Source organism: Neoarius graeffei, chromosome 7 (genome assembly GCF_027579695.1).
Source record: "Neoarius graeffei isolate fNeoGra1 chromosome 7, fNeoGra1.pri, whole genome shotgun sequence".
Taxonomy (NCBI): Eukaryota; Metazoa; Chordata; class Actinopteri; order Siluriformes; family Ariidae; genus Neoarius; species Neoarius graeffei.
This window is the reverse complement of record NC_083575.1, coordinates 61,959,499-61,987,433: the sequence shown is the minus strand read 5'-3', so window position 1 is coordinate 61,987,433 and position 27,935 is coordinate 61,959,499. Positions and strand designations below refer to the sequence as shown.

Here is a 27,935-nt window from a genome sequence, read left to right as displayed (position 1 = left end):
CTTGAATGTACACACTCACACATAAGATACACCCATTGCTAGACCTACACCTCAATCAAAATCTTTATCGAGAAACCCATCCATCCATCCATCCATCCATCCATTATCTGTAACCACTTATCCTGTGCAGGGTCAAAGGCAAGCTGGAGTCTATCCCAGCTGACTGTGGGCGAGAGGCGGGGTTCACCCTGGACAAGTCGCCAGGTCATCACAGGGCTGACACATAGACACAGACAACCATTCACACACACCTACGGTCAATTTAGAGTCACCAGTTAACCTAACTTGCATGTCTTTGGACTGTGGGGGAAACCGGAGCACCCGGAGGAAACCCACGCGGACACGGGGAAAACAAGCAAACTCCACACAGAAAGGCCCTCGCTGGCTGCTGGGCTTGAACCCAGGACCTTCTTGCTGTGAGGCAACAGTGCTAACCACTACACCACCGTGCCGCCCTATCTAGAAACCCATTATAAGCATTTTTGTAATTTTTTACCTGGAATGGTGTTCATGACTACAGAACACCTACAGTACATGAGCCCTACATTACAACTGACATAACCTATAGTACCAGTCAAATGTTAGGATACGCCTTCTAATTCAATGTTTTTTTCTTTATTTTTATTAATTAAAAGACACTTCATGTCTTAAAGTAATGACGGATGTCGTTTCTCTTTGCTTAGTTGAGCGGTTCTTGACATATGGATTAATACATTTGTGGAATAGGGTTATTTACTGTATTTTTTATTATTTACTGTTTACTATTTAATCTCAAACACATTAAGAAGGCAAGAAATCCCACTAATTAACTTTTGACGAGGCACAACTGTTAACTGAAAAGCATTCCAGGTGACTACCTCATGAAGCTGGTTAAGATAATGCCAATAGTGTACAAAGTGTCATCATGGTAAACGCTGGCTACTTCGAAGAATCTAAAATATGAAACATTTCAGTTTTTTTTAAACACTTTTTTTTTTTACCACAAAATTCCATAATATTATATGGACACGAGTCTTTTACTGGGAAATACAGCACTCATATGTTTCATACAAGCTACATCTGGGACATGGAGAACCAAAACCGTGACATAAATCTCTATATGTCACTCGTGAGGAAATTGATGAATTGTTTTAATAAATTCGGGTACTTTTTGTTTGTAAATGTGTATAATAAAAAGAAAATCACACGTTGGCTTGAAGATGTGAAGTTTATCTTCTTGTGTTGAAAAACTTGCATTTTTCATACAAAATACATCACGGATCTGAGTGACATATTTCCCGATATTTCACTCCGATGGCGTCATGCCCAGTGTTTTCCCGCTGGCTGGACACGCATTATCAAAATGGTGAACCGATTCAAAATAATTTTTTTAACTTGTTTTTTTTCTTTTTTTGTGTGTGGGGATGTGTCCATATAATAGAAAGAATGTGTTGAAAATCATTTCGCTCATTTGCTTCACTCACTTGATATATATTCACCACTCAAAGATAAACTTCATATCTTTGCGCAACTGTGTAATATCCTCTATATATGTTCCAGATGTTATTTCATAGTTTTGATGTCTTGAGGATTGTTCTACAATGTAGAAAACGGCCAAAATACAGAAAAACTCATGAATGAGTCGGGGTGTTGAAATGTTTGATACTGTAGAGAAACATCTATAAAGTGCTTATTCAAAACAGGCATCAGTTGCCCTAAAGACTGTTTTCATGAGTTAATGTCAAAGTGACAATCAAGTTAAGGTCATTTCCAAGCTGATCTATCGCACGTTTGACTGTGGCTCAGTGTACATGATGCCATACAATGATTTCAAGATTTACTCAAGATGTGATTTAGAGTCAGAACATACGCGTCTCATTACAGTGTCATTAAATAGGTATTCATATAAATCTTCTAAGTAATACATTTTAATATGAACCAGCATAATTAATGCTCTTCTCTAGATCAATTTTACTCAGCAGATTTTCATTTTAATGTTATCACCAAGTGCATTGTTCAGTAGACGCTGCAGAGAACATTTTCGACCTGCTCAGATCTGTACAGTTTTCACCATCTTTAACATGACTTTAATGTCCCAGAAATACAGTGAGCTAGAAAATCAGTTGTCATGCCAGTCTAACGTTATTCAGTTTGATAAGCTTGAGATCTTATGTGAAGAAAAATCTGCCACTTGACACACAGGTGTAGGCTTTAAATAATAATAATCTCATCTCATTATCTCTAGCCGCTTTATCCTTCTACAGGGTCGCAGGCAAGCTGGAGCCTATCCCAGCTGACTACGGGTGAAAGGCGGGGTACACCCTGGACAAGTCGCCAGGTCATCACAGGGCTGACACATAGACACAGACAACCATTCACACTCACATTCACACCTACGGTCAATTTAGAGTCACCAGTTAACCTAACCTGCATGTCTTTGGACTGTGGGGGAAACCGGAGCACCCGGAGGAAACCCACGCGGACACGGGGAGAACATGCAAACTCCACACAGAAAGGCCCTCGCCGGCCCCGGGGCTCGAACCCAGGACCTTCTTGCTGTGAGGCGACAGCGCTAACCACTACACCACCGTGCCGCCATAATAATAATAATAATTATTATTATTTTAAACTAATTGAGGAATAATTTATGTTGTTTTTATCTTAAATGTGCAACAGTATATCTTTTGAATATTTTATATGATCAACTTCTTACATCTATTTTAAATAAATAATAATTATTTTATTAACTATGTAATCTGCAATACAAATTGTTTGTCTTGACAGGATTGTTTTTATATATAGTAGGGGTTTTTTTTTTTTGGAGAAGAACCAAATGTTCCCACAAGGTCAACTGCCACATATTGCTTGCATCATGGGGACATCTGAGCACCACAAAGTGCTAACACACACACACACACACACACACACACACACACACACACACACACACACACACACCATCAGCTCTCAGGCAGGCATGGCTGCCAATGTGCTGGAGGGAGCCAAGGACTCAGACTGACCTAAAGGGCAGTGATTAAACCCAACTGGCAGCCTGTCGGCCATTTTTAGGAAAAGCAGCAAGACAATTCTGCTATGTGTACATTCAGATGAGCAGCAGCAACTGACCTGGGAAGTACGTGTGTGTGTGTGTGTGTGTGTGTGTGTGTGTGTGTGTGTCTTTGTTATATTATTTGACCCAGGCTCTGGGTAACCACCACTCCAATGAAGACTTCCCCAGACAGACGGTGTTAATGACAGAGATGGAAAGTGACCGAGAGTCTAAGAGCGTGGAGAAAAAAAAGGAGGGTTTTATTACTTTATAATTATATCCAGAGTGTAAAATAGGATTCGAAAACTGCAGCAATATGCTTTCACTTATATACACATGGACATGTAGTAACATGTGCACCTAAACTGGCAAACCAAAGTTCAGATATGATGACAAATCCTTCTATAAACAGCAGAAGTACTAATATAACACTGAAAGATCAGGTAGGTGAAGAAAACACTGATTGACAATTAAAGATTTAATTGTTTATTTACACAGAGGCAGGTACTAATTTTCCTTCTTACAATTACTGACAAGGGATTTTTCTTATTATACTGTATTTTCACCTCAGTTCACTATCTGTCTCACACGCACGTGCGCGCACACACACAACATATTTCTGATGTACCACAACTGCGATCTGTGGTGGCAAAATGACTTCCTTTTGGTTCAGTGCACAGATTCCCAAAACATACAGTATTTTGCTTAAAAAGCAGGTTCCCTAAACTCATGAAATGGAAATCAACATATTACTGCAGAAAAACAAACTCTCTGTATCAGTGATCGTTTTAAACCACAAGCCCATTTTCCTTATACAATTATAACACATTCGATAGTTTTCATTATATGAGAGATACGACTGGATACAAGGAATTCTTTTAACTGCATTTACTGAAATAATACTAATGTACTGAAATATATAAATATTGAACATGTACAGATGATATATGCAAATTTCAAGAAAGTCTCAGTGGATTAAGTGGCTCAGAATGGACAGGAAATGTCACATAAATACAATTACAACACTACCAGGATTGTGTGTGGGGGTGAAGAGAGTGTGTGTGCTTGTATGTGCGGAGAGAGAGAGAGAGAGAGAGAGAGAGAGAGAGAGAGAGATGAAACCAAGCAGTTTCCCCTTGAGGTTCAGTCGGATGCAGTTGAGGTCAAAGCATCAAGCCCCAGTGGAGCCAACAGAAGTGACTAATACCCCCTTTCCACCAAATCAGTTCCAGGGCTGGTTCGGGGCTGGTGCTGGTTCACAACTCGTTCAACTTGCGAGCCAGCTGAGAACCCGTTTGCTTTTCCATAGCTCGCGGTGCTAAGGGAAGCCACGTCATTACATCGCTGTATATGTCAGTTACGTCGTTGTATATGTCAGTTATGTCGCTGTATACGTCAGTTATGTCGCTACGTTTGCATAAACCTTGGCGCAAATATCCAAGCAAAAACAACACGGAAGCAGCAGCAGCAACAACAACAATAATAATAATGGATGACTTCGCGTTTGTACAGCTGCTGCTTCTCGTCGCTTAAAAATGGCGATCTTTCGCAGTCTTGTTATTGTTGTTGGTCTTAACAACTCCGCCCCCCCGCTGACGTAAGCGGTTCTTTCCTCTGGCCCAGCAGAGAGTTGGTGCTAGCCTGGAACCGTTTTTTCTGGCCCCAGAGCCAGTTCTTCGTCAGTGGAAACAGAAAACCCGGTTCCAAACTAAGCACTGGCCCCGAACCAGCCCTGGAACTGCTGGTGGAACTAGTGGAAAAGGGGCATAAGTGCTCTATCTGTCCTCCTCCAAATCATCCACTGAAACATTCCTCACTTAGCTTAGCATCATTTAGCTTTTTCCCATAATTATTCACACCATTCAACACTGTACTGTTTAACTATAGAAATGATCCATATATGGGCGTGTCACCACAAAATAAGTCCAGCTGGTCAAAATTTGGAAAGTTGTTTTATTGGATATCTTAAATCTACAGTTAAGTATCTTTAAAATAAGGAGTCATTTCCTAAATTTGGTGCAGCTGAAATTAGCAGAAAAATTAGCGAAATTGTTGAAGGTGAACAGAAATTCAAGTTCGGAGAAAATCAGCTGTAATGTACGTATAGCACACATTTGTTTGGCCTACAAAGTCATATTTGTAGATGGTTTTACAGTATAATATTTTATTCATGGATACATTATTGATGAAGGGACGTGCAACATATGTCAAAATTAGAAAAAGATATATGGGTCATTTTAGGATGCACTCTCATTTCAAAATCGCTGTAACGCAGAATGAACATTTGTTACACTGGACTCATTTTGTGGTGACACGCCCCATATGTATTTCATGGTTATCAGGATCAATAATAAAACCACCAAATAGAACACTAAAAATACAACTGAGCAGGTTTTACCGACTGGATAACAACCTGAAACGAGGGTAACATGGTCAGTGATGTGTCTGGGGTCTTTCAACATCAGACACCCGCTTACACACGCTTTTCACCATACGGACCAACCTTAAGCTGGTATCTGATGTTGAAAGATCCTGATAACCATGAAATACATATGGGGCGTGTCACCACAAAATGAGTCCAGTGTAACAAATGTTCATTCTGTCTCTGGGGTCTTTCAACATCAGACACCCGTAACCAGGCGACCCAGCAGTTTCCACTTGCGTGCTGTTTAATAAATATTTGTTATTTACCAGCTGGGAGGTCCGTATCGTGAAATACCGTGACCGAGGTCAGTATTCAAGGCCGAGGTCACGGTATTTCACCATACGGACCGACCTTAAGCTGGTAAATAATATATTTATTTTTTTCTTTACCAAATTCTAACAGAAAACGAGAGCGCCCGAAAGGGAAAACCGAGCCAAGCCGTCATTTTGAATCCTCATTCACGGCTGTAATGCAGATTGCTTCCTCCTCAGTATACAAGTGCACTTCCATGGCAGGGTAGTAAAACTCGCTTTCGCTGTGAAGACTGTCGTTATCGCTATCCATGCTGTAAAATTAATGCTATTCTCCTGAGAAATGCTGGCAAAAATGTATAAGGTTTTTGATAATCTTCTAAATAAATCTTATAAAAAAAGATAAATGTTGACAAAAAATGCTACGTTTGTTGTTGTTGTGAACGAGCGAGTCACCAGAGGTCCATAACTGGTACGGACCCGCTCGCCAGCCAATCAGAGTGCAGGATTTGGATCGCGAAAAAAATAATGTTGTCTTACTTTAATGACACCAGGTGATGTAACCTTTTACACACTATATATATATATATATATATATATATATATATAGAGAGAGAGAGAGAGAGAGAGAGAGAGAGAGAGAGAGATAGATAGATAGATAGATAGATAGATAGATAGATAGATAGATAGATAGATAGAGATACCCTGGCAGAATTTTTGCTTTCTTGGCCTTTTTTCAGAGAATATGAATGATAACACACAAACTTTTTTCCCCACTCATGGTTAGTGGTTGGGTGAAGCCATTTATTGATAAACAACTGTGTTTTCTATTTTTAAATCATAATGACAACAAAAAACACCCAAATGACCCTGATCAAAAAAGTTTACATACCCCAGTTCTTAATACCGTGTATTGCCCCCTCTAACATCAATGACAGCCTGAAGTCTTTTGTGGTAGTTGTGGATGAGGCTCTTTATTTTCTCAGATGGTAAAGCTGCCCATTCTTCTTGGCAAAAAGCCTCCAGTTCCTGTAAATTCCTGGGCTGTCTTGCATGAACTGTGCGCTTGAGATCTCCCCAGAGTGGCTCAATGATATTGTGGTCAGGAGACTGAAATGGCCACTCCAGAACCTTCACTTTGTTCTGCTGTAGCCAATGACAGGTCGACTTGGCCTTGTGTTTTGGATCATTGTCATGTTGGAATGTCCAAGTACGTCCCATGCGCAGCTTCCGGGCTGATGAGTGCAAATTTGCCTCCAGTATTTGTTGATAACGTGCTGCATTCATCTTTCCTTCAACTTTGACCAAGTTTCCTGTGCCTTTGGAGCTCACACATCCCCAAAACATCAGCGATCCACCTCCGTGCTTTACAGTAGGAATGGTGTTCCTTTCATCATAGGCCTTGTTGACACCTCTCCAAATGTAACATTTATGGTTGTGGCCAAAAAGTTCAATTTTGGTCTCATCACTCCAAATTACCTTGTTCCAGAAGTTTTGAGACTTGTCTCTGTGCTGTTTGGCGTAAATTTTTGTTGGTCTACCTGACCGTGGTTTGGTTTTAACAGAGCCCCTGATTTTCCATTTGTTAATCACAGTTTGAACACTGCTGACTGGCATTATCAATTCCGTGGATATCTTTTTGTATCCCTTTCCTGTTTTATACAGTTCAACTACCTTTTCCCGTAGATCCGTTGACAATTCTTTTGCTTTCCCCATGACTCAGAATCCAGAACCATCAGTGGCTGGATGAAAGATGCGAGAGTCTGTCTGGATCCCAGAAACTCACTCAGCTTTTATGCGCACACACTGATTACAAGCAAACAGATCACAGGTGAGGATGTTACCTTTAGTAGCCATTCAAACCCATTTGTGTCAACTTCTGTGCATGTTATCAGGCCAAAATCACCAGGGTATGTGAACTTTTGATCAGGGTAATTTGGGTAGTTTCTGTTCTCATTATGATTTAGAAAGAGAAAACACAGTTGTTTGACAATAAACGGTTTCACCCAACCACTAAGCATGAGTGGAAAAGATGTTTTTGTGTTATCATTCATATTCTCTGAAAAATGGTCAAAGAATCATAGATTCTGCCAGGGTATGTAAACTTATGAGCACAACTGTATATATATATATATATATATATATATATATATATATATATATATATATATATATATATATATATAATTTTAACATTGTGCCCAAATACTTTTTTCCTATTAGTTTTGTTTGCTTATCTTATGCTTATGAATACATTTTGTTCATATACAAGTCCAAAAAACCCCTTTTGAACTGGATATATGCACTGGAAGTACAGTATATTAAATAACAAAAAAAAAAGTGTCTGAATATTTATTTCCCCTTGCTGGAATGAAGTAAAACAGATGCATGTCCCCCCCAGCAAAAAACCATGTCCAACCTCTATGAAAAGGTCCAGGGCTAAGATGAAAAACAAATGTTACCAAGAATGCAAAATAGATGAACTAGAATCCCCCCCCATATTTTAGCCTCAGCCAATGACTCAAATGATTTTGCATCTCTGGAAACGAGACCTCTACCCTTTTTCCGACGGCAGGATTCGGTCTTTCAAAAAAGCCGTAATTGAACATGAAGGAAGTGAGTCTGTAGATTACATCAGTGCATAAGAGTGCACTCCCACTGAGACACTGCAGCGGTCTTCAAAAGGCACCAGAGCCTCAGTAGTAACTGTCAGGTATTAATCATTATAAAACTAGACTGGGGGTATCACTTCAAAAGCTGTGAGAAGACGGAGAATAGACTGCTGACCTAGATAAGAAATGAAGACAAGGTGCCTGTTGCGTCTCAAGGAGGAAAAGATGAGTGCTACGAAGCAACATTTGTAAATGGTATCAACTCACTCACAAAACAGCTTATTATGCCGGGATCAGACGACATGAATTCAGCTTGATTTTGACATGATTGCGTTATGGCCGGCAAGTTTCCAGTGTTGGCCAGAACATGAATGTCGGGAATGACGAATAGACGAAGAACAGGGATATGGTGTCTGGGATGTCCCACGACACCCTGAAAAAGTCAAGCATATCAGAATTTCTTGTATTTTCTCGCCAAGTTTGACAACTCCAATGATGTTCTCCTTGATAGCCATAATTGACAATTTCTTGACCGTCCTCCCTGTCGACATGCAAGGACGTGAATGATGATTGGTCAAGGTCATACTTGTAGTGTTGCCAGTCTCACAGCAAGAATTTATGGCAATATGATTGCCTAATCTGACATAGTGACATCATGAAAGACAAAAATATCACATTGTCTGATCCCGGCCTTTATGTTTAGCAGGGTGAAGACTCTTCACAAGGGGGAGCTTGTACTAAAGCAGCTTTTAAAGCCATAACTCATGTAATACAACCAGTCCCACAAGTCAACTTTTACAGAATATGAATTACACGTCGCTGTTTTTATAGGGCTTTTTTTTACAGGCTCAGTGCAACTACAACTACATGGATTGGCCTTGGGTTCCTGACTAACAAGATTATAACTCCATTCTGCTCCCTGTTCACTTACTAGAGGAAAATAAAAAGGGCAGTGACTGCCTGTATGCTTAAGAATTGAAGGAACACTTCGCTAAGGAAAGAGATGCATGCATTTAAGTCGCAACCTGGCACAAATGAGTTCAAATAACATCCAGGACAGATCCAGCTTAAAGCAGATACGCAGAACCTTTTATTTTTAAATACATTTCTGAGTGGATAGTGTCTCCACCCTTGACTCTTGTATGCTGCATAAATGGGAATTTTAAAAATACATTTTTGAGAGTTAAAATCAACCGCAAAGTTGGCATTCGAGCTGCCCTGCTGAGCCAGCCAGCCCTGAGTGCATGACGTCACAGCGGTAACCGGTTTTAAGGCCGAGGCCTTTTACAGCTATAGACCAAAGTCATACAAATAAAAATTTATGGTGAAAGTAAGAAATCCCGTTACTGACTTGCTCAACTAAGACTGATTTGACTTCACTGATTGTGGGTTATGCAACATGTACATGCATGCATTTTCACTGATAAAACGTAAAAGGCTCATTAAATAATCAGATGAACTGAGACAATCACATTCTGAAGCAAATTAAATAATCTTATACCAGTAACTTAAACACACAATACAAGTTACATGTATTAATCTAAATGCAGGTAAATAACATGTTTTTGTTGTTTTATATCCAAATGAGAGTTGGAGTTTACCCGTCTGTATTCTCACTTCTTGAAGGCCGATCTTGTGGCCGATTGTTTTGAAACAATCTGACTGTTCATTCGCTTCTTCCACGTAAGGGTGAGAAGGCAGCAATATCCAGCGGAGAAATCAGACGGCTGCTCCACTCATTCTCCATTCTCTCCATTACTGAGTACTCCGCCATTACTGCTCGACTCAGGCAATTACGAAAACCCAGGACGGAATGTCACCGGTTTTAGCAACAACCGCAGGGAGGTCACTGCCCGAGCGATATGTCCCATCCCATCCCAGGTTTTACCAACAACCCTCGGCTCACACTCCGGGAGAACTGGTGCAACTGAACTTACTTTCCTTTTAAAAAATACTAAATGCTTTCCTTTTCTTGTAGTTTTATTTAATTGTTGGTACTGCACCCTCTTTCAATATGGGCTTATAGCCAACGCTCCTCAACAGATCAGAGGTTTCGTACGAATCCTCAGTAAAATGTGTAGAGCAGAGGAAAGACCACTTTGTAGGCGCCTAATGTGCCCGTGAACTTCCTGCAAAACGCGTCCAAATCTTTGCAGTTTGAACATTCTTGGGCCATGAATGCAACGTAAATCCACCTTCTGTCGTGTTGCTGGCACATCTACATGGCATGGCAATAAATTAGCTCAAAATGGAGGATCAGAGTTGCAGTCAGCTCTGTGTTTTAGTATAATGGAAATGGCGATGAGACCGATAGACTTCCTGCTGTGACGTCACGGACATCAAGGTCGTTCACTCAGACCGCTACCTACAGTATATGAATCACTTTAATCATAAAAATTACAATATTAGATTTATTGTTAATGCTTAAAATTATTCCTGTGCCATTCTTGAGGTCTCAAGGCATTTATAAATGAAAGTGAGGCCATGGTTCTGCGTATATGCTTTAAGCAACACACAGACGTTATTGTAATTCTTTACATCAAATCCGTAGCTGAATCTGTAGCAGCAAAGTATGGCATACTTAATTCATACCATGCAAAATCACATACAGGCAGCACAAAGTTTGATGAGCTAACTCATAAAGCCTCCTCCATTCCTCCCCCTGAAACAGACACACACACTAATAAAGTGACGGGCCATTACAGCAGCCTCAGCACCTTCTTCAACGTGTGTCTGGAGGTGCTGAGATCAGCTATGACAGCAAGGCCGTAACTATACCACTCACAGGCTATAAATAGCTCCATGTCCTCTAGGTAATAAATACACTATAGTTCGGAAAGCCAGCAGAACACCACCGAGAGCTCACACTGCCAGTTATGGAGAGCAGTTCTTCATCTCTTCCTGTCCAAACCACTGGGATCCATGAACACGCCATTGACTCCAGATTTCTGAACGATGCCTTGATAGAGGCTTGAGAGTTTTACACATCTACCAACATCAGATCTTCAGAAAATTATTTCAAATAGAAGACACTGTGGGGCGGCATGGTGGTGTAGTGGTTAGCGCTGTTGCCTCACAGCAAGAAGGTCCGGGTTCGAGCCCAGCGGCTGGCGAGGGCCTTTCTGTGTGGAGTTTGCATGTTCTCCCCGTGTCCGTGTGGGTTTCCTCCGGGTGCTCCGGTTTCCCCTACAGTCCAAAGACATGCAGGTTAGGTTAACTGGTGACTCTAAATTGACCGTAGGTGTGAGTGTGAGTGTGAATGGTTGTCTGTGTCTATGTGTCAGCCCTGTGATGACCTGGCGACTTGTCCAGGGTGTACCCCGCCTTTCGCCCGTAGTCAGCTGGGATAGGCTCCAGCTTGCCTGCGACCCTGTAGAACAGGATAAAGCGGCTAGAGATAATGAGATGAGATGAAAAGACACGGTTTCAAATAAAACAATGACCAAAACAAATTAAAGCAACTGAAGGGATAATACAATTTTGTATTCCTGTTTTGCGATAGTCATTGTTTCTAGGAGTACACGGTCATGGTACACCTTGTTGAATATCACTAACCTAGATGTTATTTTATGTGATGCTAAAGACACTGAAAACAGAATTTGCTGCCATTGGAAATCTACACTGTGCTGCTTTTCTGGTGCAGCAGAGAAGCACTCGCCCTATTATCTGGAGATCACAAGTTCAAATCCTGATGATGCTGCCGCAGCTATCCAGGACCAATAGAGTAAACTGGCCATGCTCTCTGGGTGTGAAAAAAGGCACAAATCAGGGAGGAAAAAAAATATATATCAGCACTCAACATTAAGGACTGCCCGATTGCCTGGGGCAAGTGAAACATGCATTCGGGCAAGTGGGATATGTCCCCAACAGGCCCGACCGGGCAAGTTGGAATGAGCATTTATTACGAACTAGCACCACAAAAGTTAGGCTTTTTGATCTTTTATTTCAGTTCCTAAAAGTGTCCCTCACTACGTATCTGCCGTTATGTTTTGGCTGTTTTCTTAGTCTCTGTTTCATTTACTGCTTTGCAAGTTATTTTATATACCCACCGCTGTTGTAGTATGGTACGCATACTGTTTATAGACCCCTTGTGCATGACGTCACGCATCACGTGATAATTCCAGCTGGGGTCAGACAGACACTGCCTTTCATGCAAGCAAGGCTTAATCTGTCTTCAGTATGGTTAATTTTTGTGCTGTTTTTGCTTTTTAAACAGATAAAAAGGTATTACCGTCTCCCCGCTATCAAGAAAAATGTTAACAAATAGAAGCAAATGCTTCAAGAACAACGAGGAAATGAGTGGTTAAAGAATACGATGAGAGGAGCTCAGCCTGAAAACTCCACAGAAATTCGCGATTGTATTTAAAATGTATTTTACAAAAACAGAAAGTCGGAAGTGAGGATGGAAGAGTTTGCTTAAGAATCTTGTTTTATTTTATTCTGCTCACATTCGAGTTAGCTCCTTCATGAAAGTATTTGATTTTCTTACAGGTGAAGCCGCTTCCTTATTCGACACAGAAAACCCAGATTGGTTTCAAACAACTCAGGCATAAAAAAAACTCAACAAGGAGTGACATGCGCGATAAATCCTGAAAGAACAGAACAGATTAAGAGCAGGGGGAGCTGGAGCTCTGTTTCTGTTATCAGAGGAACACAGTCCTGTGCAAAATATTTATATATCTTTTTTTTTTTTGTTAGATCATCCACTTCTAGGTTAAAAAAAAAAAAATCCATTCTGCATCATGACAGACCAGCCACACTGATTCAGTTACAGGTTGCCAGATCTGTATAAAACACCCATAACCTACAATAAACAATAATTTTAAACTCAAGCATTATCTTGTCTGTCATGATGCACCACGGATTTTTGTTTTTTTTTTTAAATCTAGGAGGTGGATGATATAACAACAACACAAAAAAAAAAGTTATATAAATTCTCAAACACAGTACTGTTCAAAAGTCTTGGCACCCTATTGTTTTCTTCATGCAAACTTTGTTATAGATTTCTCATCTCATCTCATCATCTCTAGCCGCTTTATCCTTCTACAGGGTCGCAGGCAAGCTGGAGCCTATCCCAGCTGACTACGGGCGAAAGGCGGGGTACACCCTGGACAAGTCGCCAGGTCATCACAGGGCTGACACATAGACACAGACAACCATTCACACTCACATTCACACCTACGCTCAATTTAGAGTCACCAGTTAACCTAACCTGCATGTCTTTGGACTGTGGGGGAAACCGGAGCACCCGGAGGAAACCCACGCGGACACGGGGAGAACATGCAAACTCCACACAGAAAGGCCCTCGCCGGCCCCGGGGCTCGAACCCGGACCTTCTTGCTTTGAGGCGACAGTGCTAACCACTACACCACCGTGCCGCCCATTATAGATTTCTATTTTATGATTTCTACATTATCGAGTAATGAACCTACAGTCAGAGAGTTCTACACAACTTTATAGCAGCTGCATACATGTGAAATGGAAATAAAATCGAGTAAGGCAGGAAAAACTATTTTGGATAAAATTGTTATTGTCCGTTACAAGTAAAAAGTAACCAATAACCAAACTTAATAATAAACTTAATCAATAACCAAACTTCAACTCAATGTGTGATCTTCATTTTATGTTGCAATTCACAACTATTCTATGGTTTTCCTAAAAAAAAAAAAGTAGTACTTGCAAAATTGGGGGCAAGTGGAAATTAACCCCCACTTGCTCCCCAGGGCAAGTGGGTTTAAAAGTTAATGTCAAGCCCTGGATACAAACATATTAAAAACACTGTTACTATTATTTTCTCTTTTTCCATTGTCTGAGTTCAGACAAAAGTTATGGCACCTTGCTAGTGTATCTTCCGAAGAAAGTTGAGAATTGATGTCACACTTATCAGACAAATCCAGGACCATGACTTCTTTGTGAACCAGGGGCATGGCTTATTCTAAGATGATTGAAATAAGCTGTTAAAAGGCATCCTTGTGCTCATCTCTTCTCCACTGATGCACTCGTTTCTCTCTGACACTAACTATCCGTCCATTATCCATAATTGCTTATCCTGTACAGGGTCGCAGGCAAGCTGGAGCCTATCCCAGCTGACTACAGGTGAGAGGTGGTGTACACCCTGGACAAGTCGTCAGATCATTGCAGGGCTGACACATATGCCGCTTTTCCACTACCAACGCGGCTGAGTTGGGCTGAGCCGTGCCGTGCTGAATTGGGCTGAGTCGAGCTGAGCGGGGCTGTTGGAGTTGCATTTCGACTACAACCGCGCTGAACCGTGCTGGCTGGAATTGGGTGGACACATTGGGTGGAGTTAGCGAAAGTGGGTGGACGTCACGTGATGTCGTTAGGCGGCGCAAACAGTGACATCAGTGACCTTTTAAGCAGTAGTCTCACGACCCGGATAGTAAACAATAAACATGGAGGACATGGAGTCGTTAGTGTTGCTGGTCTTGGTGCTGTGGCTTGTTGTCACCGACAACAGATACTGGCAAGAGCGTATAGATGAGGCGAGGCGCATAAGGCTTCAGAAATTCTCGTAATTCGTAATTCTTCTTCTTCCGGGTTTACGGTGTTTACAGATCCCAGCGTGCTCGCGGGGCGTGTGTGGGCATGTGAGGACACTCCTCCTCACCAATCAGTGCACAGGGGAGTGTCTCCTCACGCCTCTAGCCCCACTCAGCTCGGTTTGGCTCGCTTCAGCCCCACTCCAAAACCGTGTGAGTTTTGGGTGCTGAGCAGGGCTGAAGCGAGCTGAGTCGTGCTGCTCTAAGGTAGTCGAAACGCGAGCCGTGTCAGGCTGAAGTGAGCTGAAGTGAGCTGAAAAAGGGTCGTGGAAAAGGGCCAATAGACACAGACAACCATTCACACTCACATTCACACCTACGGTCAATTTAGAGTCACCAGTTAACCTAACCTGCATGTCTTTGGACTGTGGGGGAAACCGGAGCACCCAGAGGAAACCCACGCAGACACGGGGAGAACATGCAAACTCCACACAGAAAGGCCACGGGGCTTGAACCCAGAACCTTCTTGCTGTGAGGCCACTACAACACCGTGCCACCCCTGACACTAACTATGTACTGTAAAAATGTCCTGTTTTTATGATCTCAGGGAATCAATTTATAATTTTAGGTGATAAATGTGTGTTTTGGACATCTTGTTATCAAAATAATTTTGAAGTAGGCCATGAACAATTCACGAGCACATTTGCTAAACAGCATATCTGTGATGTGATCGAACGTTACACAGGGCACACAAATTCCTTTTGAGTTAATTTGAGTCCAATTAGCATCTGCAGTATGAATAGTATTGAGGTATAATACAGCATTAGTGTTGAAAAATGTGAGCATTTCTTATTCTAATCCAATCTATTCCCATAAGCTAAAATTATATATTGAAAAACCAAAAGGGGGGGAAAAACCCAACAACTTATAATGAAGGCTGGGAACCAGAACGAAAGAAAATGGAAGAAAAACTCTGCCCCAGAAAATGTCTGGACTATGAAATATCACAAAAAAACATATTTTTGACAATTGATACTTTTTATAGAAAATGGGCCATTATAGCTGGCTGGCTTTGTGACCCACAAAAGCCATACTATAAACGTATAACAGCACCAGTGGGCTCATACAGGTTTAATCTATGAATACAGACCTGCTGAAGATGAATTTAATTTCTCCCACTGTATATAAACATTATGCATTCTTCTCACCAGTCAGACTTGTAAAGGCAAGCTGAGAAATGTACATTATACACCCAAACAAGCTTTTACGCAGACACACCGGTATGTCTGGTACAATTATTTTTTAAGTGTATTTCACGGTTATGTTGCTATGTTTATATGAGTAATGAAAAGGTTGGCACATATTCACTGGGGAAAAGCTGAAATTATATGGTATGGGTGTAATATTCATAAAATATTTTCAATGACATACAGTACCGGTCAAAAGTTTGGACGCACCTTCTAATTCAATGTTTTTCTTTATTTGTATTCATTAAAAGACACTTCAAATTCAATTAAAAGACTACAGGGTTTCCAAGCCTTTAAAGGGGAGAAAGGTGAACCAGGCTTGCCAGGCCTGGGTGGGTTGGATGCCCCATGGTATGGTGCGCTCTCTCTCTCTCTCTCTCTCTCTCTCTCTCTCTCTGCATTACCAGTCAAAAGTTTGATCACACCTTCTAATTCAATGTTTTTCTTTATTTTTATTAATTAAGTCATTTCATGTCTTAAAATAATGATGGATGTCGTTTCTCTTTACTTAGTTGAGCGGTTCTTGACATAATATGGATTACTACAGTTGAGGAATAGGGCTATTTACTGTATTGTTATTATTTACTATTTACTGTTTGATCTCAAATGCATTAAGAAGGCAAGAATTTCCAATAATTAACTTTTGATGAGGCACCTGTTAATTGAAAAGCATTCCAGGTAACTACCTCATGAAGCTGGTTAAGATAATGCCAATAGTCTACAAAGCGTCATCAAAGTAAACGCTGAATACTTCGAAGAATCTAAAATATGAAACATATTTTGTTTTTTAAACACTTTTTTGTTTACCACATAATTCCATACATGTTCCATATGTTATTTCATAGTTTTGATGGCTTCAGTATTCAGGAGGTGGACAGTAACGAAGTATATTTACTTGAGTGCACTTTTTGAGTATCTGTACTTTGAGTATTTTTTTTTTGGAAACTCATGACTTTAACTTCACTACATTTGAAAGACAAATATCGTACGTTTTACTCCACTACATTTCTATCAGGGTCCTCGTTACTATGAAGCAGCTTTGAAAGTGGATGTGTTTTTCTTTTCTTTTCTAAAATGTGGTTGGTTTTTTCGCAGGTGACTCTGAGACAGCCTATCAGTAATCACTAGAGTCACGTCACGTCCATAGACTGGATAAAATCAAGTTCAATGATTTCTCAGTAGCATTATTTAACACGATCAGTTGATGGCAGAATGGAAGGAGGTGCTTCTTCTGGGGAACGCACACATCCACAGCCATACCTAGAACTCATGTTTCAGTTTTCTGAAAGGATTAAAGATTCGTTTCGTTTTAAATGTTTGCTTTGTTTGCTGAAAACGAATCACATCACGGCCTACAAAAACTCGACATCCAACCTGTGGAAGCATATTGAGGTATATAAACGTTTTATTCCAAGAGAAAGCTTGCAATGAAGCTGTCTGTGCTTTTAGATCTAGCAATAACGTGGCAATAGCTATGCAGTCTGGTTAGTCAAATGACTTCATATGGATTTTCCCGCCAAGTAGCCATCGTCTTGTCTACGGCTAATGATAATACATAGCTAGTTAACTTGGACACTGTTAGTTAGCATGTAAAAATGGAGTTATGCTAACATGAATAACATTAACTTATCTGAAGTGCTTTCAGAAATATGTTTTAGCATAATCTTGCCAAATAAACAGAATGTAGAAATCTTTCTTTTCTAGTAGCGTTAGCTACCCAATATGATTTCGAGTTTGAAAAGAGTTTGCTAGCATGTCAGGCAGCGTTTCACTGACAAGCTAGCTTAACGTTAAACCACCATGATGCACAGCATGCGTTCATTTTGTGAATTCACATTTCTGTCTTTGGTAACGCCATGAGGTTTTGTAAGCGTTGCAGCAATAATACAACAGTGCGTTGACAGAAAATGTACTTTTAATACTTAAGTATTTTTAAAAGCAAGTACTTCAGTAAAAATTTGACTGGACAACTATCACTTGTATCGGATGAAATCCAGGACATAAAGTCATTGCTTTTCATTAGTGACATGCAGAAAACTGACCACACTGAAAAGCAAGTCCTTCAGTGCATTGCCCTGATGTTCAGTGAAATGCTGGAATGTGACCTGAATGTGATCCATCTTTCAAAGCAAAGTGAGCAGAGGAAATCACCGAACACTACTGGACTCCATTATTCTAAATGAATACACTATGACGCAGATTACTGTGTAGAAGAGAGAAGGCACTGAAGGTCTCTATACTGTATTTCAACATGGATAAGTTCATTGCTGAGGAGCAGATCAGTTATTACTCATAAATACAGGAACCTCTCCAGTCTCATGCTCCATCCAGTACAGAAGACTCATACAGTGTCTTGCAAAAGTATTCATCCCCCTTGGTGTTTGTCCTGTTTTGCCGCATTACAAGCTGGAATTAAAATGGATTTTTGAGAGTTAGCACTATTTGATTTACACATCATGCCTACAACATTAAAGGTGCAAATTGTTTTTGTTTTTTTTTATATTGTGACACAAACAATAAGATGAAAAAACAGAAATCTGGAGTGTGCATAGGTATTCACCCCATTTCGTATGAAACCCCTAAATAAGAGCTGATCCAACCAATTCACTTCATAAGTCATTATTAGTTGACTGATTGAACACAGGTGGATCTTAAAGTGTCACATGATGTCTGTATAAAATCAACCTGTTCTGGAAGGACCCTGACTCTGCTACACTACTAAGCAAGCAACATGAAAACCAAGGAGCCTCCAAACAGGTCAGAGACAAAGTTGTGAAGAAGTATAGCTCAGGGTTGGGTTATAAAAAATTATCCCAAACTTTGAATATCCCAGGGAGCACCATTAAATCCATTACAGCAGAATGGAAAGAACACGTCACCACTACAAACCTGACAAGAGAAGGCCGCCCACCAAAACCCACAGACCGGGCAAGGAGGGCATTAAATCAGAGATGCACTAAAGACACCAAAGATAACACTGAAGAAGCTGCAGAGATCCACAGCGGAGATGAGAGTATCTGTCCAAAGGACCACTTTAAGCTGTACACTCCACAGAGTGGGGCTTTATGGAAGAGTGGCAAGGAAAAAGTCATTACTTCATAAAGCACATTTGGAGTTTGCCCAATAGCATGCGGCAGACTCCCCAAATACATGGAAGAAGATCCTCTGGTCAAATGAGACTAAAATTGATCTTTTTGGCCATCATGGGAAATACCATGTGTGGCGCAAATCCAACACCCTGAGAGCACCATCCCTACAGTGAAGCATGGTGGTGGCAGCATCATGCTGTGGGGATATTTTTCATCTGCAGGGACAGGAAAGCTGGTCAGGACTGAACAAAAGATGGATGGCACTAAATACAGGGTAATTCTGGAGGAAAACCTGTTTGAGTCAGCCAGAGGTTTGAGACTGGGACGAAGGTTCACGTTCCAGCAGGACAATGACCCTAAACATACTGCTAAAGCTACACTGGAGTGGTTTAAAGGGAAACATTTAAATGTCTTAGAATGGCCTAATCAAAGCCCAGACCTCAATCCAATTGAGAATCCGTGGCATAACTTGAAGATTGCTGTACACCAACGCAACCCATCCATCTCGAAGGAGTTGGGGCAGTTTTGCCTTGACGAATGGGGAAAAATCACAGTGGCTAGATATGCACACTCCAGATTTCTGTTTTTTCATCTTAATTATTGTTTGTGCCACAATAAAATAAAAATTTGCACCTTTAAAGTGGTAGACATGTTGTGTAAATCAAATGGTGCTAACCCTCCAAAATCCATTTTAATTCCAGCTTGTAATGCAACAAAACAGGACAAACACCACGGGGGATGAATACTTTTGCAAGACACTGTATGGCCGAAATAAAAAAAAAAAATAATAATAATAATAAACACCTACAATGTTGTGTTTACTACAGCTGGGTGATGTATTTATTTAAAAAGATTTTTTTTTGGACAATTACAACAAAATTGGTTTTGAATGTCTGCGCTGATTCTTACCATCCAAATTTGCATATTAAATAAAAACTATTTAAATACAGATAGATTAAAAAGCAGAATATTCAGTAAGAAGCACATCTAATCAATTTCTGCTTGTTTCACTTTGAACAATTTACGATCGTTTTCTCTGACTGGCTGAAAAAAGAAAGAGAATGTGTGTGAGAGAGAGAGAGAGAGAGAGAGAGAGAGAGAGAGAGAGAGAGAGAGACTGTATGTGTCATACAGCAGGGATTTTGTAACCAGAGTCTCCTTTAACTGTAAAATAAGTGCCACACATCCCCTCAATTTATTTCATGAACATTATTTATATGTGACCCATAACATTTTGTCTACTTAGTAATTGCCATAGAGTTTCCACAGAACCCAGCAAGTCCAATGTGACGTTATTTATAGGCTGCTTCGCAGTTACTGAAATAGTTTTAATCCCAACCTCATTCAAGTGACCAGTCAAACAAGCAAATTACTCTAAGAACTCAATGATAAACACAGTATAGCTCCGATAATAATAGCTTGTGATTGCCATGACTGTAACGAAATTAATAAATCACAGACCCTTGGCAATGCTTCCCTGCAGGTCCCCAAATGGTGTGCATGGAAAAAATTTGCTAAAAAAAAGGGGGAAAAAAACCCACATGCATTGAACTGCAACAATGATCAATGATGAAAGTGTCTGGAAGACCAAATCTCATTGGGGTCAGCCATGGCCTGAAGGTTAGAGAAGCAGCCTTGGGCCCAAAGCGCTGTCGGTTTGATTCCTGGGACCGGCAGGAAAGCTGTGAGAGAGTTGAGTGAATGACCAGCACTTTCCCCTCCCTCTGTATCATGGCTGAAGTGCCCTTGAGCAAGGCACTTAAAGCGCATATCCTGGACCAAATTCGTTTTTTTTTTATATGAAAGTATGTCCCTTTACACACTCATCCAGAAGGGTCATTTTGCACAAGGCCATCTGTCTACAGCAGAAAAAAAATAAAATAACAAAAAGCATCTGGAAAAATCCCAAGGGAGTCTGGAGCCAGATTCGTGACGTCACCTGTGGATCCGCCAGCAGGCTGCGAGAGCTTGCACGGTTTCAGTGCACAGCCTGTGTAGACCAAGTTTAGCAGCTAGCAATTTTGCATTGAAATATGGAACTGTCACCTGAGCGCAATGTGGGAAACGATGAGTACTAATCCCATCAAGATTGGTGTTGCTACACCCTCCTACGATACATCTGTTAACCATTTTAATAATTACGTGATAACGTTGAAGAAATTTGCAGAAAACCACCAGGTCGTTTTCTCATAAACAAACCAGCGCTGACGTAGGATTCAGAGGGAGGTGTGCCGCAAGCGACGTCACAAAAATCAACGTTTCCCGGGAAATCCAAATGCCAAGTTTTTTCAGAGGCGGACCAATTCGCCTCAAATGGCTTGATTTCAACTGAATTTTTCCAGTATTGCGCAAGGTAAAAAAATTGCACAAAATGCAAAATGTGACAGATATTTGACCAAAGTTTAATATAAAATAGGGGAATTACATTGATCTTGCTCCTGAATTTACCCGTGATATGCACTTTAACCCCCAATTGCTTCCCAGGTATGTGTGACATACCTAACAACCTGTGTTTTCTCTCTCTTTCTCTCCCCCCGTCTATCCCTCTGAGTTACATGCCAATCCTGAGATCAAGATGCTGAATTCTTCTGCTCCTCGGACCTGCCTGATCCATCCTGATGCCCTGTGTCTGGTTGGAGTCTCATCACATCGCTCCTGTGGAGGACGGCCCCATATGGACAGTCGAAAGTCACACTTGGAAGACGCTCTGGACACTTACAGTAATGCTATTATCACGGCTGAGGACTACAGGTGGCTTGCTAACTTTAGGACTGCAGTTGTCATGAACAGTTTTGCACTCAAGTTTCCATCAATGAAGAGTTTATAACATCAACGAAACTGACTTCATGTTAAAAATGTTATAATCACATTGTCTGTTGTCACCCAAATGAGGGTGGGTTCTCTATTGAGTCTGGTTCCTCTCGAGGTTTCTTCCTCATGTCGTCTGAGGAAGTTTTTTCCTTGCCACCATCATCACAGGCGTGCTCATTGGGGAGAGATTAGGGATAAAATTGGCTCATGTTTAAAGTCATTAAAATTCTGTAAAGCTGCTTTGCGACAATGTCTATTGCTAAGAGCGCTATACAAATAAACTTGACTTGCTCATTGCTCATGTGTGTGTGTGTTTAAATGAGTTTTCTTCTTCTGGACTTTCATATTAAGTGATGTGCCTGCCAGATCCAGATATAAATGAACACCGAGAGAGTTAACTCAACACCAGGGGAGCTCGTATATGGAAGAAAGCAGGTGGATAAAGAAATGAGCATGCAAAAAGCACCCCAAATCACACCACATTAATGACTAACAGCTTGACTGAACAAACAGTCAATAAGCCAATGAATGTCCTCCATTTGAAAACAGCACTGCACTTCGGTGGTTAGGTGCTTTTCGAAGCTGTTCAAGCATACAGGTTACGGAGGTAATAACTGATATGATCCATTTCACAATTTGTTTTAGTAGCTATAAGTTGTTAATCATTATGGCAGCCAGCGGAACATATTCAAACACATTAGCGTATGTAAAAGATAAGCAGTGCCACTGAGACCTGAGGATGAAGAAGAAAAACAGTCCACGTCTAATAGTTCATCCAAACCTGGCTGTAACACTTAAACACTCCTGCAATCTGTAATCCTCATCCAGCATTTCACAATGTGTAAGATCAGGGCCAAGATCTTTCTCCAAACCCTCAGACTGTCTGTCTGAAGGCTAACAGCTGAATGCTTTTTTTTTTATTGCAGGGGTAATTGGTGTGTTGAGGAGCAGCATACTCCTGAGCTCTGACACCGGAACCACACACACACACAGTCACGGAAAACAATCACCACTTACCCGAGAACGCCATGACAACCTCTCTACATCTCACCCTCACCATCAAACACCCCCCCCCCCCCTTCTCTCTCTGTCTCACACACACACACACACACACACGATTCCTCATCTCATTATCTCTAGCCGCTTTATCCTTCTACAGGGTCGCAGGCAAGCTGGAGCCTATCCCAGCTGACTACGGGCGAAAGGCGGGGTACACCCTGGACAAGTCGCCAGGTCATCACAGGGCTGACACATAGACACAGACAACCATTCACACTCACATTCACACCTACGGTCAATTTAGAGTCACCAGTTAACCTAACCTGCATGTCTTTGGACTGTGGGGGAAACCGGAGCACCCGGAGGAAACCCATGCGGACACGGGGAGAACATGCAAACTCCACACAGAAAGGCCCTCACCGGCCACGGGGCTCAAACCCGGACCTTCTTATTGTGAGGTGACAGCGCTAACCACTATACCACCGTGCCGCCCTGTCCCGATTGCTATGATTAAAAAAAAGAAAAAAAAAAGATGCTGATGTATTATCCGTTCTCCATTACAAGAGTTCAGACCTGCGGTTGAGTCAATAAGTTTGCATCCCCTTAGCTTCGGAGTCAAATTATTGTACAGTTTTTCTACCAAACGATTCCATTTTTATTTCATTCTGTTATTTAATACTTTATTATTTAACACTCCCTCTCTTTTGATATTTATCCTTTTTTTCTTTTTTGTTTATTCTATTTTAATAAGCAAGCTCAAAAGTTTGTATCCCTATCGCCATGTTCTGCTTTATTAATATGAATGTGTCTCTTTAAAGGTGTGTAATCTTTAAAACAGTCGACACATTTATATTGCTAGGATGTTTGTATTATTATTTCATTTATTCATCCATTTTCTACGCCACTCATCCGTTGCGGGTTGGGGGGGCTGGAGCCAATCCCAGCTGACTTTGGGTGAGAGGAGGGGTACACCCCGGACAGGTCACTAATCTATCACCGGGCTAACACAGAGATGAACAGCCATTCACACACACACACACACACACACACACACACACACACACACACACACCCCTATGGGCAATTTAGAGTAGCAAGTTGACCCAACGTACATGTCTTTGGCCTGTGGGAGGAAACCAGAACACCTGGAGGAAACCCATGCAGGCATGAGGAGAATATGCAAACTCCACACAGAAAGGCCCCAGTTAAAGAGAAGTTTCGACCGCAGAACCTTCTTGCTGTGAGGCGAACCTTCTTCAAACAGGCTTAAATTCTCATGCAGGTTGCTGTGAACGTTTATAATCCTCTTAAGAAATGTCATTTTATTTGTTTTACTATGAATATTTTACCTCTGCATGTGATGATTTTATGTAACTACACACACCTTAATGCAATCACACATACAGGAATGATGATTATATTCTGATTCAGAGCCAATTATGTTGATTTTCCTTGAAAAGAAATTACAACCCCGATTCCAAAAAAGTTGGGACAAAGTACAAATTGTAAATAAAAACGGAATGCAATGATGTGGAAGTTTCAAAATTCCATATTTTATTCAGAATAGAACATAGATGACATATCAAATGTTTAAACTGAGAAAATGCATCATTTAAAGAGAAAAATTAGGTGATTTTAAATTTCATGACAACACATCTCAAAAAAGTTGGGACAAGGCCATGTTTACTACTGTGAGACATCCCCTTTTCTCTTTACAACAGTCTGTAAACGTCTGGGGACTGAGGAGACAAGTTGCTCAAGTTTAGGGATAGGGATGTTAACCCATTCTTGTCTAATATAGGATTCTAGTTGCTCAACTGTCTTAGGTCTTTTTTTGTCGTATCTTCCATTTTATGATGCGCCAAATGTTTTCTATGGGTGAAAGATCTGGACTGCAGGCTGGCCAGTTCAGTACCCGGACCCTTCTTCTACGCAGCCATGATGCTGTAATTGATGCAGTATGTGGTTTGGCATTGTCATGTTGGAAAATGCAAGGTCTTCCCTGAAAGAGACGTGGTCTGGATGGGAGCATATGTTGCTCTAGAACCTGGATATACCTTTCAGCATTGATGGTGTCTTTCCAGATGTATAAGCTGCCCATGCCACACGCACTAATGCAACCCCATACCATCAGAGATGCAGGCTTCTGAACTGAGCGCTGATAACAACTTGGGTCGTCCTTCTCCTCTTTAGTCCGAATGACATGGCATCCCTGATTTCCATAAAGGACTTCAAATTTTGATTCGTCTGACCACAGAACAGTTTTCCACTTTGCCACAGTCCATTTTAAATGAGCCTTGGCCCAGAGAAGATGTCTGCGCTTCTGGATCATGTTTAGATACGGCTTCTTCTTTGAACTATAGAGTTTTAGCTGGCAACGGCGGATGGCACGGTGAATTGCGTTCACAGATAATGTTCTCTGGAAATATTCCTGAGCCCATTTTGTGATTTCCAATACAGAAGCATGCCTGTATGTGATGCAGTGCCGTCTAAGGGCCCGAAGATCACGGGCACCCAGTATGGTTTTCCGGCCTTGACCCTTACGCACAGAGATTCTTCCAGATTCTCTGAATCTTTTGATGATATTATGCACTGTAGATGATGATATGTTCAAACTCTTTGCAATTTTACACTGTCGAGCTCCTTTCTGATATTGCTCCACTATTTGTCGGCACAGAATTAGGGGGATTGGTGATCCTCTTCCCATCTTTACTTCTGAGAGCCGCTGCCACTCCAAGATGCTCTTTTTATACCCAGTCATGTTAATGACCTATTGCCAGTTGACCTAATGAGTTGCAATTTGGTCCTCCAGCTGTTCCTTTTTTGTACCTTTAACTTTTCCAGCCTCTTATTGCCCCTGTCCCAACTTTTTTGAGATGTGTTGCTGTCATGAAATTCAAATGAGCCAATATTTGGCATGAAATTTCAAAATGTCTCACTTTTGACATTTGATATGTTGTCTATGTTCTATTGTGAATACAATATCAGTTTTTGAGATTTGTAAATTATTGCATTCCGTTTTTATTTACAATTTGCACTTTGTCCCAACTTTTTTGGAATCGGGATTGTACAACTAGGGCGTCACGGTGGTGTAGTGGTTAGCACTGTCGCCTCACATCAAGAAGGTTCTGGGTTCGAGCCCAATGGTGGACAGGGGCCTTTCTGTGAGGAGTTTGCATGTTCTCCCCGTGTCCGTGTGGGTTTCCTCCGGGTGCTCCGGTTTCCCCCACAGTCCAAAGACATGCAGGTTAGGTTAACTGGTGACTCTAAATTGACCGTAGGTGTGAATGTGAGTGTGAATGGTTGTCTGTGTCTATGTGTCAGCCCTGTGATGACCTGGCGACTTGTCCAGGGTGTACCCCGCCTTTCGCCCGTAGTCAGCTGGGATAGGCTCCAGCTCGCCTGCGACCCTGTAGAACAGGATAAAGCGGCTACAGATAATGAAATGAGGTGAGATGAGTTTCCACAACATGCACGATTTTTATCATCATGAAGAACCTTTAATAGAAGATGAAATTTCTTTATGGTTCTTTGGGGGACATTTAAAGTACATTAAAAGTATAATTAAACTTACCCGTGTTCGGTGCTTTCATTCAGTTGTGTGACGTGAACATTTCCTACACAGCGCTAATCTTTCATTCTTTAGATCAGATTGTGATTGGAATTTATACTGTAACTCTCGCTGAGGAGGACCTGTCTTACTCAGAGTGAACCGCGATATTAGTCAAGTTTTAAAAAGCATAAGCTGAGCTTCACCACCATTATGGCAGGATGGACAGTCACTCTCTTTAATCACTGTCTTAAAAACAAAACCTCAGGCACAAACAAAAGAAAGAAAAAGAAAAAGCACACAAAATACAGCACAATAAAGCACTTCAAATAGTCTGGAGACATTTTATTTCTTCCCTCCTCACTGTCTCTGCGAATTAACAAACCATTGTAGCATGTCACATCCATGATGAACAATAACCGTAAAAACAGGGCAAAGGAGGGTAAAAAGTGCACACACACACACACACACACACACCAACACAGACAGAGTAATAAGCAGATTTTTCCCACATCAAACAAGTGTGTGGTTGCGTCTGAGTACGTGTATGTGCAGCGCTCTTGTGATTTACCGCAGGTTTTGGTTAAACAGACCACCCAGGACCGTTCATTAGCGATTCATTACCCAATTACACATCCTGGGATGAGCCTTTGTGATGTACGGGAAAGCGCTCGGCTCTTGTTCAGAGTCCCGTCAGAAAATACACATTCATACAAAGAGACTATTGTTCCAGAAACTTCAAACAATACAACTATTATTATGTGTATGCATTGCTTGTCATGGGGTGTATTTTCAAGTGGAAAAGATGACCGGAGCGGCTGGAGAACAAAAGGAAGTGTTGATTTGAACTCTCTCGGTGAACACAGGCCGCAGGGCAACGCTGCTTAATGAACCTTGACTTCCCTTCAGGCTCATAGAAACTTAGTGTGTGTATGATTCATGGGGCAATAAACCTTTAAGCGTGATTCAAGGGGTCAGGCTTAGAGTTGGTCTTTCCTCACGCTTTTACAACATTTGCTTTGTTGTTTCTCTCTGACAGGGAGAACAAGTCCTCGAAATGACTTTCCTGCCAGGCTGTACACAGAGAACGAACGGTGTTTCTGCAGACGTTCAGCTCAGAGCTCTTCACGATCAATGCTTTAAATGGACTCTTTCACTAGTCTGTAAAATCTGCGTGTTCTGGACATCATTACTCACATTAGTAAACTTTTTGTTTGTTTGTTTGTTTGTTTACCTGTTTACTGGGTGCATTATGACTCGGTCATTAATCATTACATGCTTGCAGGATTCGTTTACAGGAATCAGTGCAGCAAAGAAAACCAATTTACAGAGAGATGGACAGAAAAGTGTCCACTGATCAGTAGGTAAACAGACTGGGTAAACAAATATCGTCTTATTTAAAAAAAAAAAAAAACAGACTAAA

At 41.1% G+C, this 27,935-nt stretch overlaps 1 protein-coding gene across 2 annotated transcripts in view; it reads right to left on the bottom strand.

The window, feature by feature from the left end:
- Positions 1–27,935, bottom strand: part of ptk7b (protein tyrosine kinase 7b) — a 247,499-nt gene that overhangs the window by 85,425 nt on the left and 134,139 nt on the right. The gene's annotated exons all lie outside the window — the stretch shown is intronic.